The sequence below is a fragment of the Eptatretus burgeri genome, chromosome 3, assembly GCF_056783735.1.
Source record: "Eptatretus burgeri isolate ZD-2024b chromosome 3, Ebu_testis_v1, whole genome shotgun sequence".
NCBI classification, from domain to species: Eukaryota; Metazoa; Chordata; class Myxini; order Myxiniformes; family Myxinidae; genus Eptatretus; species Eptatretus burgeri.
In genome coordinates this window covers 10,409,526-10,424,482 of record NC_140963.1, presented here as the reverse complement: position 1 = coordinate 10,424,482, position 14,957 = coordinate 10,409,526, and the positions used below count along the sequence as shown (strand labels likewise).

Here is a 14,957-nt window from a genome sequence, read left to right as displayed (position 1 = left end):
CCTCTACTTTGTGTTCTGCTTCTGTGAAAACTCCCTTGAAGTGGACTTGAAACTTTGCTTTGTCATGGCTTTTGTTTCTGCGTGCCTTTGATGACAGCCAAATCATAACCGCCTCCCTTGGATCAAATGCTTCTAATGGTGGCATGTTGTAATGTATGTACAAATACAGATTTTCCGTCTCCACTGACATTCTTGATCTTTCACATGTTTTCAGAGCATTGCTGCTACTTATAAGACGCTCAACATCTGCTGAATGAGGCTTGGCAGCCACAACTCTGCTTAATGCCTTCACCAGATTTGGAAACAGTTCTTTAGACACCAGATACTTGACCAGCTTGTTGAGAGTTAAGTCTTTTCCTTGTCCAGAAGACACAAGATCTTGGTATTCCATTCCGAGTTCCTCAAGCTCCAAATCTGGACATATCAGCTGATGAACAGCCTTGATGTCAGCATCTTGTAGCTTCAAGAAGGGCACCAGTACCTCCATCATGTGCTTGTCAATGTCACTGTCAAACCACTGTACCAGGAACTCTGACAGGGATTGCACAAGCTCGTTTTGTATGGCTGCTGAAATGAGGACGAGAGAAGAACCTTCAGAGTATAGGCTTTATTCCATTTGATTGAAGCCGCTTCTACGGGCACACCAGGAAATACAGACGCAGCAAGGAGTACATAAGCAGTAAGGTACACACGCGCAACTAATCACCGCAAAATAAATCAGTATTATATATCAATCAGTATTCTCACCATTCAATGAGCACCAAGTGAGCCGCCGACATAAAACGACAATGCCCCTGAGACAATCCCCGCGACCGAGCCGAACCGCAGCTTTATCTCTTCTGTGCTCGAGCCGGGCAGCATGTGATCACACGTCACGACCTTCAATTCACCACATTCTCCCCATCTTTAAAATGTAACTAGAGGCCCAGCTAACGCACCATGATTACTTCAGCGCTACAGGAGTATACATTTCAAGCAATGCGAACTATCTAAGCTACAGAAGCATACATGCCAAGCAGTGAGGGTTATTTTGAGTTGTAGGAGCATGGTAATGAGCATCGATATATTATGTAACGAGCATATAGGAGCATGAGCATCGAGGATGCCGATAATCCCCTTTACAGATTGAGTCGGCGAGGGGGTATTATCCGTCGACCTCTCCGGGAGTAAATGGCGGTTTCACTTGAGGGAGGCTTCCGATCCTCTTGGTGAGCCTCGACTCGTGCCGGAGATGACTCCCCGATCGCTTTCGGGTGGAACACGGTAGCTCCGTCGTCACCCTTCTTGGGTGGAGTCCCTGGGGGGGGGGGGACACCTGGGGAGGGGATGTCAGAGAGAGGTGTGCCAGATGGTGGTGTACCTGCGGGAGGAGTGCCTGAGGGAGCCAAATGGCGGACCGACACAGTGGTCTCCCTGCCATCCGGGAGCCTGACATGAGCATACTCAGGATTAGTATCGATGAGTTCGACTTCTTCCACCATGGGTTCATACTTGCTTTGTCGTACTGGGCGTTTCATGAACACGGTTCCGGGATGGGTCAGCCAGTTGGGCACCGATTGGCCGTCAACATAACGTCGTTGGTGAGTAAACATTCGTTCGTGAGGAGTTGCATTGGTGGACATGCAGAGCAAAGAGCGTATGGAATTCAGAGCGTCGGGAAGGGTAACCTCCCACCGCTCGGCGCCCAGTCCTCTTGATTTCAATGCCAGAGTTACGGCTTTCCAAATGACTCCGTTATACCATTCCACCTTCCCATTACCCTGTGGGTTGTAACCCGTCGTTCGACTAGTCGCTATGCCGTGCTCTAATAGGAATTGTTTTAGCCCGGCCGACATGAAACACGGCCCTCTGTCTGAATGTATGTACGAAGGTTTCCCAAACATAGCGAAGAGGTCAGACAGACATTTCGCGACAGTGCCCGAGGTCATATCCGAGCACGGAAACGCGAAAGGGAACCTTGAATACTCATCAACAACAGTGAATATGTATCTGTTGTCTGTCTCGGTCGGCAGGGGCCCTTTGAAGTCAATGTTTAGTCTCTCGAAGGGAGAAGTGGCCTTGATCAGTCTGCCAGAAGCCGCACCATAGAATCTGGGTTTTAGTTCAGCACAAACAGGGCATGAAGCATTCATTTGTTTAATATCTTCAATAGAATAGGGCAGGTTCTGTCTGCATACGAAATGTGCCATTCTGGTTACCCCCGGGTGGCACAGAGACACGTGGAGGTCTTGCAAAGCCCGACTGATTGTCGCCGAGCAGTAGACCCGAGAGAAGGTGTCTGCAGCAGGGTTTTCCCTCCCGGGCCGGTAAACAATGTCGTAACTATAGCAGGCTAGGTCTATCCGCCATCTCATAATTTTTTCATTCTTAATTTTCCCGTTATTTTTCCCATCAAACATGAATGCCACGGATCGTTGGTCCGTAACGAGCGTGAAGTGGTTTCCCAGTAAATAATGTCTCCATTTACGCAGCGCTTCGACGGTGGCGTACGCCTCCTTCTCTATTGCCGAGTGTCTCTGCTCGCTTCCAGAGAGAGTTCTCGAGAAGAACGCGACGGGTCGCCCAGACTGATTAAGCGTAGCAGCTATCGCGTGATCTGAAGCATCTGTCTCCACCACGAAGGGCACCGAGCTATCCATCGATAATACCACGGAATTACTGATATCGTCTTTGAGGCTGTGGAAAGCTGTTACAACAGCGGCATCTGGTGGAAAGTTTTTGCAATGCACTAGGGGATGTATTTTCTCGGAGTATTGCGAAATCCATCTCGCATAGTAAGCGAACATGCCGATCACCCGGCACATTGTCTGCAGGTCCTGAGGTGGGGGTAGCTCACGAAGTGGGCGCAATCGTTCAGGATCAGGCTTAATTGTGCCGTCGGCTATCGTGTAGCCGAGAAGGTCAATTGACCTTGCCTAGAATACGCATTTCTCGTAGTTGAGAGTCAGATTATATTTTCTAGCAATGCTCAAGAATCTGTCCAGATTCATGTCATGTTCCCCCTGATCCCTACCGCACACTGTGACATTGTCCACGTAAACAAAAGTGTCTTTGAGGTTTTCATCTGAGATGATGTCGTCCATAACCCGTTGGAAGCAAGCTACTCCATTCGTGACGCCGAATGGTATCCTCCTGAATTGGAAGAGGCGCCTACCTGCCTGGAATGCGGTGTAAGGTTTGTCTTCCTCTCGGATGGGAATTTGATGATAGGCGCTTCGCAAGTCGATGGTGCTGAATATCTTATAATTGGCCACGCATTCGACCATCTCGTCTATGCGCGGCAGGGGGTAGGCGTCGAGTTGGGTGAAGCGATTGACCGTTTGGGAATAATCGACAACCATTCGTTTCTTATGGTTCTGACTGCCGGTCACCAACACCTGTGCGCGCCATGGCGAATCGCTCGGTTCTATAATTCCTTCTTCCAGTAATCGCTTGGTTTCTGAAGTGATGAAATTCATGTCAGCAGTGGTATATCGCCGCGATTTGATCGCTATCGGTTTGCAGGCTGGCGACAAGTTAGCAAACAGCTGGGGGGACGTTACCTCTGCGGTAGTCAAGGCATTTAAAATTAGACGAGGTTTGCTTCCTCCAAAGGGTATTTCGACGCTCGTGTGCTGCTTGAGAACATTATGACCCAGAATTACGTCTGCGCACAAATCACGAAGCACCAGTACCCTTACATCCCGATGCGTGTACCCTTTTACGTCCAATTCAACATTGCAGTACCCTCGTACGCGGGACTGTTGTGATGTGGCGGCCATGCATACCGTATTGTCTGTCGGGTGGATCTTCCATTTCCTGCCCTTCACTAGCGAGCTGTTGACGAAACTTTCAGAGCTTCCGGTATCAATCAGTGCCTCAGCCATATGCCCGTTAATTCGTACGTTGATGATAGCCTTGGATAGATTCCCCGGGGAGGCTGCAGTTAGTTTCTTTTGCGAGTGGAGGGCCGCAGAAGTGGGTTTATTTCTCCTTAGAGTAGATTTACATACCCTGGCATAATGCCCTTTCTTGTCACAGTTCATGCATGTGGCATCTCTGGCGGGGCATTTGTGGCGGGGTGTCTTTTGTACCCACAAAAGAAACATTTACCAACCGGAGCAGTTGCTGAGGAGTTTGACGTGGCCTGGGTATCTGGCTCCTCGAGTGTTTCTCCATCCCCTGTGTCTGGCTGTGTCTGTGTCAGTGGGGTTCCTTGAGTTCCCATCGTTGCAGCGTTCATTAGCAGCATCGGTGTCCCAAATGACTCAGATTGCTGCTGTGCTGTATCCATCGCTCGAGCCTGATCGACTACCTTTTCAAGAGTGGGTTGCGCTTTCTCTAGTAAGCGTTGCCGTATGTGGGCTGATCTAAGTCCTTGGATAAATGCCTCCCGGGTCGCTTCCTTTCGGTGTTCCTCGGCGCTTACGGCCCGGAAGCTGCAGTCTTTTCCCAGCTGATTCAGAGCTTGCAGGAACTGATCGATTGTCTCCCCGGCTGCTTGCTTGCGTGTGTTGAGAAGATGTCGTATGTATACCTCGTTCTTGCGCTTCACGAAGAGCGCCTGCAGCACGTCGATCGCTGCTTCGTAAGTGTCGCACTCCGAGAAGAGCCTGTATACGCTGGGCGAGACATGATTCACGAGGGCGGCCAATTCGTCAGCTCCCTCTTCGATGATGGTCAGATAGTGTGAGAGGGAACGGAACCAATGCGACCATTTCATTTCTGAGTCAGTTGCGTTTGGGTCTGCGTCGAACCTCTCTGGTTTGTAGATCTTGTCCATCGTTGGTTGAGAGAGCCGAGAAAACCGAATGGAATAAATTGAAATGAGGACGAGAGAAGAACCTTCAGAGTATAGGCTTTATTCCATTTGATTGAAGCCGCTTCTACGGGCACACCAGGAAATACAGACGCAGCAAGGAGTACATAAGCAGTAAGGTACACACGCGCAACTAATCACCGCAAAATAAATCAGTATTATATATCAATCAGTATTCTCACCATTCAATGAGCACCAAGTGAGCCGCCGACATAAAACGACAATGCCCCTGAGACAATCCCCGCGACCGAGCCGAACCGCAGCTTTATCTCTTCTGTGCTCGAGCCGGGCAGCATGTGATCACACGTCACGACCTTCAATTCACCACAGCTGCATTGTCCCTTTTGCCACTAACAAAGAGGTGGTGGTCTTTGCTTCGGCGTCCTCTTTCCTCACCTGTAAACACATAATTACATATATACATATATATATATTTATATATATATATATATATATATATATATATATATATATATTTAGATTAGATTGGTTGTAATTGTTCATCTCCCATTAAAATTAAAAATTGATTGGAATCTGAGATATTACATTCCATTAGAAAGTGAGTTTCATCTTCAACTTTCCCGCTATTGTACAGAGCGCATTTTCTATCACACAGTGCAGTTTTTGGTTTATTAAAACCGCCGGTTTCCACAGCAAGCGGTAAACATCCTGATCGGAATTTAAAAACAATACGTCAGTGGTCATAGAGTTAGAATGGTTTAAAATTTGACGAATTGTTCTTGTTGATAGTTACGAAAAAACTTTTAAAGACGAAAAAATGTTGATTGTTTAGAAAAAGGCTCACCAAGTGTGAATATTCTTCAGTCTGTAGGTGGCATGCCCCTCTTCCTCTGTGGACTCCAGTTGTGTCTGCAAGGTGGCAACCCAGCCACCCAGCAGTGGAGTTTCCTTGAGTTTCGCCAGGTTTGTTGTCACAAGAGATGTTTCAGTATCCAAGTTAAGCAGGGTCACACTGTCACTGTCCGACTGAATCTTCTTCTGGAATCGTGAAAACACAGCTAGTACATCGGCAACAAATGCCATCAGCTCAAGCACAGATTTGTTGGTCAATAGCGTCAGGAAACCATTCGCGGCTTTGTCTTCCGATTCCCGGAAGTATAGAACCAGAACATGCCATGAAGTCAAGATTGCATGGACAAGAGATAATGTGAACTCTGTCCAGCGTATTTCAAACACCCTTGGCAAGGCACAGCACTTCAGTCCTTGTTTGACTGCAAGGGCATTCAACTCTCTTGTTCTCACCCCTGAGGTATGGAAGAATGATGATATGCCACTGAGTGTTTGGATCAGATGACTGATTTCATTGATGCCGTATTTTCCATTGATTGATTTCCATGCAAGTTGGGACCTATGAACTTCACACCAAATCTTCATCTTTGGAACCTCTGACTCAATTCTGTCAAATGCTGCCCAAATCCCATTCTTGTCACCAGTGTTCACACTTGCTCCATCTGTCACTATGGAAGACATATTGGAAAAGATCTTTTGGGTTGTTTATTTGCCAACAGTGTTATTGCAAGCCTGTTCCACCGCATTGAACACACCATGAGCTCCCCTAGTCTCAGGTTCATGAGCACCAAGGAAAATGGTGTCTTCATCCCCACTCACGGTTATCAGCTAAGTCAACACATAAATCTTGTCTACCTGGGTTCTATCCACGGAGCCGTCACACCCGAGTGAAATGGCAATGGAATTGTGAATCTTATGGGATAGTGATCGTCTATCTGACTCTACAATGCACTTGAGCAACTTGAGGTGGCTCGCCGGGGTCACAGACCGGAGGTCCTTGTCAAGCTTTACTTCCTGGGAAGGATCATTGAAGCTGAAGCTGTGTGACTTTCTGTAAGTCACTACTCTCATGGGGAAGGAATTTGCAGATAGAGACAGCTTCTTGCCATCTCCGTACACCAGAATTAGTAGACTGCCAATTTTGTTTGCAAGGTCTTCATTTGCTGTTGATATTAATTTCTCCAAATGAGAGACTTGCGCAACTTCCATCCTGGAAAGTGAATCTAGTCTTTGTTTTTTCATGACTTGTCTAATGTACAGTATTGTATGTATTGTAATGTTGGAGGTGGGTAAAGATTTGGTGGTATGTTGAGCTGGCTTAGTCTGTGTGTGTGTGTGTGTTCGTGTCAGTTAGAATATTTGTTTTGAAACCAGGGACTTGTTAAAGTCAAGTTGTCCTGTCTTATGTATGCCATGAGGGAAGGTTGGGTTGACATTGGGATGAGATAGGAAGGGGAAATTCATATGTGTCCTCTCTGTAAAGCCAGGCAAGGCACCTAGGCAAGGTAGGAGAGGGATGCATTTGGATTTGTCTTGGTTTGTGTTTGTGCCGATAACCCTCCCTTCCCCCTACTTCACTGCCTGTACTTTGAGTACAAGGCGTTCGGTGAGCGCCGGCCATTGCAAGGACTCCCGAGGGTTTGCCGCCATTGGCACACTGTAAGGTGTTGCGTCATTGGCTCGAACAGCACCGTCAGTATGATTTCACTATGGGCAGTGGTAATGTGTCACCTCATTGGCCTGTGCCAGGGAATGTGCCAGGAAATGAGTAAAGATCAGGTGGCCACGGGAGTGGTGTTAAAAGGCTGTACCTGGACTTATCAACTCTTCTCTTTCCCTCTTCTCTTCACACTCTTGTCTCGTACATTTCACTACACTCCTCGCACTCTCTTGGAAGCTGAGTGATTCCTAACGGGAGGTGAATCAGGTTGGTCAGAACCGGGGATACTTTCTCCGTGGTCGGTGGCATCAATGTGGAGGGAGCCTGCCTTTGCACATGCAGGCGTGCTGACCTGTGCCCCCCCCCTGCAGTCCTTCCCTGTACTTGGTTTTGGAGACCTGCCCTCCTGTATCCCTCAAGACCTTGCCTGGTTTCTCCCCTTTGTGCACGAGTGGATGAGTGCATGTGGCATCAAAGGTTCTTTATTGTATTTAGTGCATCAGTCATATGCACTCCCTTTAGTAGAGAGAGGATGCATTTTCAAAATTAACATCACTCCCCACCCACAATACCCCCTACCTCTGGCAGGGTCAGTGCTTATACCACTTACATATATTTAATATATATGACCTGACACTGGGTACCCCAAACAGGAATGCAAAATTTGGTGTGTGTCAGTTAAGCCGTTTTCAATCGCACAGGAAACAAACATACAGACGTTACATTATTTTCATCCAGTCCGAGAGGATAGGAAGTGGGATAACTGTTTTGGCACACGAATAATTTCAATCTCTCGAATAAACTTTTCACCCACTTAATGGATGGAAATTTGTATGATCAAAATGGAATTGTACTCCAACCCTCACCTTGCTGAAGCAGTCAAGTATTGTATTTTAAATAACACAAACAGAGAGTGCATTTTGGCAGTTCTGTGATTGTAACGATTCAATTGAGGCTTCAAATCTACTCTGCCATGCCACTGCACCATCTCCAGCACATTCTGAATGACAGACCTTCAATTAAGCCCTTTTAAAGTGGAGATCTCACTGTGAGGAAGATTTTCCCTTTCCATTTCTTTTCATTCTTCTTTTTTGTTTTTTTAAAGCACAATGACCTGTGATATGTTCAAAATTTGTATATACCTATATATATTTTTTTATATAAAAGCTAAAGTACTCGGCGTTGCCTGGGGAAATTCCATGAAATATGTGTTTACATATTTCCTGCATGACAAATTGTGGAATGTTGGCCTTATGGTTTTGTATGAATTGTCACTGGGCAACAAAAAAACAACTTTTCCTCTGCTACTAATGGAAATGCAGGTGTTCTTGGCCGAACCTGGGCCGCTGATTTCAAATCTGTAGACAGAATTTAGGCAGCATGTCAGGTTTTCAAAATATTGACACGTATTAATGATACCCAGCATGCTATATCAGATACTTTATTATTGCAGATCTCCACACTGCACATCTAATATCAGTGCTTAGTAATTACTTTCACATCATGTTTAAACTTTCACATCAGTTCTCGGATCTGTGGCTCAACGAAAATGCCTGCTTCGAGTTCAGCATCGGTTTTTTCTGTGCCAAACTTCTCTCTGAGATATTGGAAGCCATCACCGTCGTGATCCAATGCCTTTACAAAGTTTTTCATAAGGGTTAGGGTTAGTTAAAAATTGTAATGCCGCGTGGAAAATTTCCCGTTAAAATTCATTGCTCGGTAAGTTTTCAATCATTTAAAAAAATAATTTAAAGTGCATTCTAAAACTCTTTTTATGAGAAATAATATTCGACAACAGTTGTATTGCTATAAGTGAAACCAAAATTACAAAAAAAAAAATTATAATCACTCAAAATCAACCATCAGGGTGGGTTTGAACCACATGTATAACTCAAAATCCTGACTTCAGATTTAAAATCGGCATACTCGATTTAGTCCAGAACATATGTTTGTACTCCAGTAGCAAAATCTTTGTTGTCCAGTGTTACCAATCTTGGCCGTTGCAAAATGTGCTTGGACCGCTTTCCCTTCTTTTAACTTTTTTATTAATTTTATTTTTTTAAATATCTAAAATAATTTCAACCTCAATATATGACCTTCACGTTAATACCGCATGCAGAGACCGCCCGGAGACGTCAATGGGGGTAGAGAGGAGAGGGGGTTTGGAGGAGGTAAGTGTGAGGGTAATGGGAGGTTAGGGAAGGCAGTGTGAGGGGAAGGGAAGGCTTCTGGTTCCGGGTTTGGAGCGACGAGAGGTGTCTCCTTCCGGGCTCCCTGCTGACGTTCTCAAAGTTAAGTTTCCGGTCGTTATTTGTCCCGTTTTAACTGTTTAATTTTCTCACCTACATGTTACTGTGTGTTCCTAGTTCGGTTTTGTTTCAAAAATCGTGCTATTTTGTGAGTATTTTTGTCGACGTTCTTACCTGGTGTTTGAGGCCTACCGGTTCCACTCGGTGTTCGATCGTTTTTTTTTTTGTTGTTTGTTTTTTTTTGTTTTTTCTCCCATTACCTTCAATTTCTATCCTCCCCATTACCTTCTATTTTCATCCGCCCCACTTTCCAAACATCCCCAATTCTCCCAACTAATCTCTTTCTTATCTCAAAAAAAAAAAAACCCAACAACAACAACAACAACAACAACAACAACAACAACAACACGCTCACCTTCTGATTCTGCTTCTTCTTCTTCCTCTTAACTTCCTCCTCGTCTTCTTCCTCGATTTTTTTCTACACTTCCATGACCTTATCTGTTGAACTCTCTCAAACATTAATATTAACAACAAAAACGATCTTATAATGCTTCATCTTCCTCTCTCACACATGTGGTACTCTTTACTGTTTCACAATACACTACTCTTCTGCTATTTTAACAGACTGCTCTCATTTCGAGCTCTCCTTCATTCCTTGCCTAAAAAATCCAACTATTACAGCGCTTCTTCTCTCCATTCTCTGAATTCGCCTTCATTGCATCCATCAAGAAACGTGTTGAATCGCATCTCTGACCTAAAACTTTTAAAAACCACAGTTTGCCATGGATGCTCGCTTTCCATCAAACATTCTTTTTTTACAACTTCAGTGCCAACTCACCCCCCCTCACCCCTCACTCTCACTCTCAAAGCAACCATCCCACTCTTCTCCCTCCAAGCCTCCCTCTCACCTCTCTCAAAAATTCCCTCCTCACCTTTCTCCCACCTTTCATCCCCCTCACTCATCCTTCTCAAAGTTGCCCCCCCTCTCATCCACCAAGCTTCCTCCCTCCACTGCCCTCTCACCTCCATCTCTTCACTCCACCTCCTCAAATCCTCAACTGCCTTCTTCCTTATCTCTTGTCCCCCCTCTCCCCCAGCATGACAGAGCCTTTTCTCCTCCTCATTCGGCCCCCTCCCCTCGCTATTCTGCAATACCCCACACTCTTTCTACAACCCTCCTTACCTCCCCCCTCGTCCCTTGTCCTACCCTCCCCCTCCCCTCCACCTCCTGCATCCAAAGCCTCCTCTCCTACCTCTTCATTAAAAGTGTGGACCTCAAATATCCGGGGCCTTCGCTCAAACCTTTCAGATCTTTCCATACAGATTGCCTCTGACAAACCAGACATTATGTGCGTAACAGAAACTTTCCTCTCCCAAGACGTGTCTGACTCCCAAGTATCTCTCCCCGGTTACTCCCTCTTAAGGTATGACAGACCTGAGCCTCGTCCTGGTAGAGGTGTTGCTCTCTTCATCAAAGACTCTATTCCTCACTCTCCATGCACTGCTCTCACTCCCCCACACCCCCAGGAATACCTCATCGAGCCAGAGCCGAGTGGTCAGTCACCGAGTCGTTGCCGGGTCATCGCCGAGTAATCAGCAAGTCCTCGGCGTTAGGTTTCTGCTGCATTCCTCAGCCAATCTTCACGAGTATTGACATTTATAGACTTTCTCACACGCCACGTTAAGCTATTATCTCACACGTTCTGTCTCTCCCATCTACTGCATCTTCTGCTGTCGATGAACAAACTATAATATCAACTGCACGTACGCACCTTCATTCTTCCTCTTCTGCATCACAATTTCACCTTACTTACACCTCCTTTGCACCTCCCACTCATGCACGTTAGACCCCCACAGGTTACCTCCCTCCTCCCCCCCTCCTAAAAGACTGAGAAGCATCGGTCCTTTTGCTGCACCAGATATTGAAAGAGGTCGTGAACACCTCAACTACCTCTCATCTTTCTTGCTCCCTAATTTCCTCGGGTGCAAAAATCTTTGTGTTTGTCGTTTTATGTACTTTATGTGTGTACATTTGCACGTCCATGTGCGTGCGCGTGTTGCTGGTTATCTCCAAATGCGGGTTTCAGAATGTGGAATGGAGTCCTCCCAGGTTTCAAAGTATCCACCTCCGTTTCGGTATAATGGTCACGGACCATGGACCAAGATGTGAAATTTTCTGCTCTTAACGTTTTGTTCCCGGTGCTCATTTGAGTATCGTCCCTGAGCCCCAGACAGCTTCCAACTATAGTTCATTTGTAGTAGTATTTCTAGTGATCGTTTTTAAGATCTCTATTCGGTTCTTCTTCATCATTCATGTTGCTCCAATGGTCACCAGTACAATTTCGGATCTCTTCAACCTCCAGGGTCTTTTCACTTCATTTTTGAGATCTTGGTATGTGATTCATTTTCTTGATTTCTGCATTGTTTTGGCCAAAATCGCTGGGTACTGAAATCTCAGTGTGTGTGTGTGTGTGTGTGTGTGTGTGTGTGTGTTGTGTGTTGTGTGTTGTGTGTTGTGTGTTGTGTGTTGTGTGTTGTGTGTTGTGTGTTGTGTGTTGTGTGTTGTGTGTTGTGTGTTGTGTGTTGTGTGTTGTGTGTGTGTTGTGTGTGTGTTGTGTGTGTGTGTTGTTAATTGGTATCGACATATGGGGTTTGAGAATATGGAATGGAGTCCTCCCAGGGCAGGCTCAACGTCATATATATATATATATATATATATATATATATATATATATATATATATATATATATATATATATATATATGTATATATATGTATATATATATATATGTATATGTATATATATATATATATATATATATATATATATATATATATATATATATGTTGTTGTTCATCTTTCGGCTGCTCCCGTTAGGGGTCGCCACAGCGGATCATCCGTTATGATCCGCATACTGATTTGGCACAGGTTTTACGCCGGATGCCCTTCCTGACGCAACCCTGGTCGCCTCTTACAACACAGGGATCAGGATTTGGGTTTCGCCATGATTCCGGGCTGCTCTACACCCTGCCCAGTGCAGAGCCCCCGTCCTCAAGCGATCCTCCAACCCAAGCCTCCGAGTAGCCGGATTACAGGCGCACGCCACTACACCCGGTATATTTATATATATATATATATATATATATATATATATATATATATATATATATATATATATATATATATATATATATATATATATATATATATATATATATATATATATATATATATATATATATATATATATATATATATATATATATATATATATATATCTTAAGCCTGGTGTGTTGGCGCAGTGGTTAGGGCAGCGGCTTGGGATCCAAAAGGTCCTGAGTTCAAGCCCCGTTGGGCCACTGAATTAATACACCAGGGGGTTGACTCAGCCTGTCATCCTTCCAAGGTCAGCGAAATGAGTACCAGTGTACTGGGCTAGTGTATACCCCGGTTAAAATAGGTGTACCATATCCCTGTGTCGTAAGAGGCGACCAGGGTTGCGTCAGGAAGGGCATCCGGCGTAAAACATGTGCCAAATCACTATGCGGATCATACGGATGATCCGCTGTGGCGACCCCTAACGGGAGCAGCCGAAAGAAGAAGAAGAAATATATATATAAATATATATATATATATATATATATATATATATATATATATATATATATATATATATATATATATATATATATATATATATATATATGTATGTATGGGCTGTTTCACAGTCATGGTCATTTCTGGTATTTTGTACTCTTGCATGCTAAATAGCTAAACGAGAGGCTGTGGTATCTCTGTCATTAGGGCCAGTAGTTGGTACTCATGATGGCACAACTTGGACCACTTTTTATTTGACAAAAAATGTCAATTTTTACAGAATGGCATAAAAATTGCCATTTTTTTGACAAATAGCTGTCTCATTTTCTCCAGGTGCACTGCATTCACAGTGTATAAACAAATACAAACAGAAATTGGAACTTTTACTTGTTGTTGCATCAATTTCATACCTCTTCTGTACTTTGTCCACAACATATTATTCATTTCTGACTATGAATATTTATTTCACCCTCAATAAATATGTCCCACCGTTCATCCATCAAAAAATGTCCTCTCCGGAAATGCATATTGTTGAAGAATTTTTTTATAGAAATAAAGGGTCTTTTAAAAAGTTTATTGTGTGTTTTACCAAGTGTGTATATACCTGCACTGATATTATGCAACAAAGTTTGAGTGTAACCAATAACCTTCTATTTGCATGGCCTGCACTGATTGCCTTACATGTGTCCATCAAAAATGTGTCCTCTTCGGAAACACCTAAACTGTCACGAGTTATAAGGAAACTACTTGCTGGCTGTAAATTTTGATGTTTTCTAAGGTTGACATGGTCATGAATATCCATTATCAGTCAAAGGTATTTACATTTATGTAATTTATTTTGTTACAACACTGATTGAATGTCCATGTCAAAAATGTCCTCTCCAGAAGAATTTCCTTATTTTTGATTGTGTAGATTAATATTTAGTTCAGGAGATGAACTCTTTCTTTTTCCTTCAGGGCAAGGTGAATATATGAGTTAGATATAAATGTTAGTGGCTCATCATGTATTACTTAAATGTCTGAGTAACAATACATTTCCAACTGGTCTTGCCTGTGTCAAATGTGTGATTAATGATGTATACATGACAAATGATCATGTTGAATAAGATAATATCTTATGTTTTGATTTCATAAATATATATTTTGTATCTGAAAATAAGATAAATGTATTTCTTTCAAGTTATATCATTAAGAATATTCATACATTCATGTCAAAACATATTGTCCTCTCCGGAAGCATTTTGGGGAATTTCTAAATGATATTTAACATGCTGAGAAACTTTTAGTGTATGGAATAAACTGCTGTTTTTTTAAGGACAGGTCCTATTTTGCATATAGCTTTAAATGATATTACTAAATAAAATAAAATATATTATTCAATAAATGTCTGAATACTAATACATCTCAAAGTTATCTCATCTTTAGAAACCTTTGGGCTAAATGATACAGCCGGTTTTAAAAAGTGTCAAAATCCCGTCTCGATTCACTAACTCGGTATATTTTGTATTGGCATTATAAAATAAATGTATTACTTTGCAGTTATATCTTGGACAGAATGTATTGCTTCTTGTCAAAAAATTATGTCCTCTCTGGAAGAAATATGTGATTTTCTTCATATTTTTCATTGTGGTGGTAAACTTTCATTTTCAGAGATAAATGAGTAATTTTTTTCAGAATATGTAGAAAAGTACATGTAGTTTTAAAATTTTGTGCTAAATTCCATCATATGCAGTGCTATTAGTGACAGTGGTAATTAAAACATATCATTTTTCTGGATATTTGAAACTTAGTTCAGTCTTTTATTGATATTTCTACTAATATACTTCATTTGTATACTGAAT

At 43.3% G+C, this 14,957-nt stretch overlaps 1 long non-coding RNA gene across 1 annotated transcript in view; it reads left to right on the top strand.

Annotated features, from left to right (window-relative positions):
* LOC147029384 (uncharacterized) overlaps nt 1-14,957 on the top strand; it is a 60,834-nt gene that overhangs the window by 25,073 nt on the left and 20,804 nt on the right. The gene's annotated exons all lie outside the window — the stretch shown is intronic.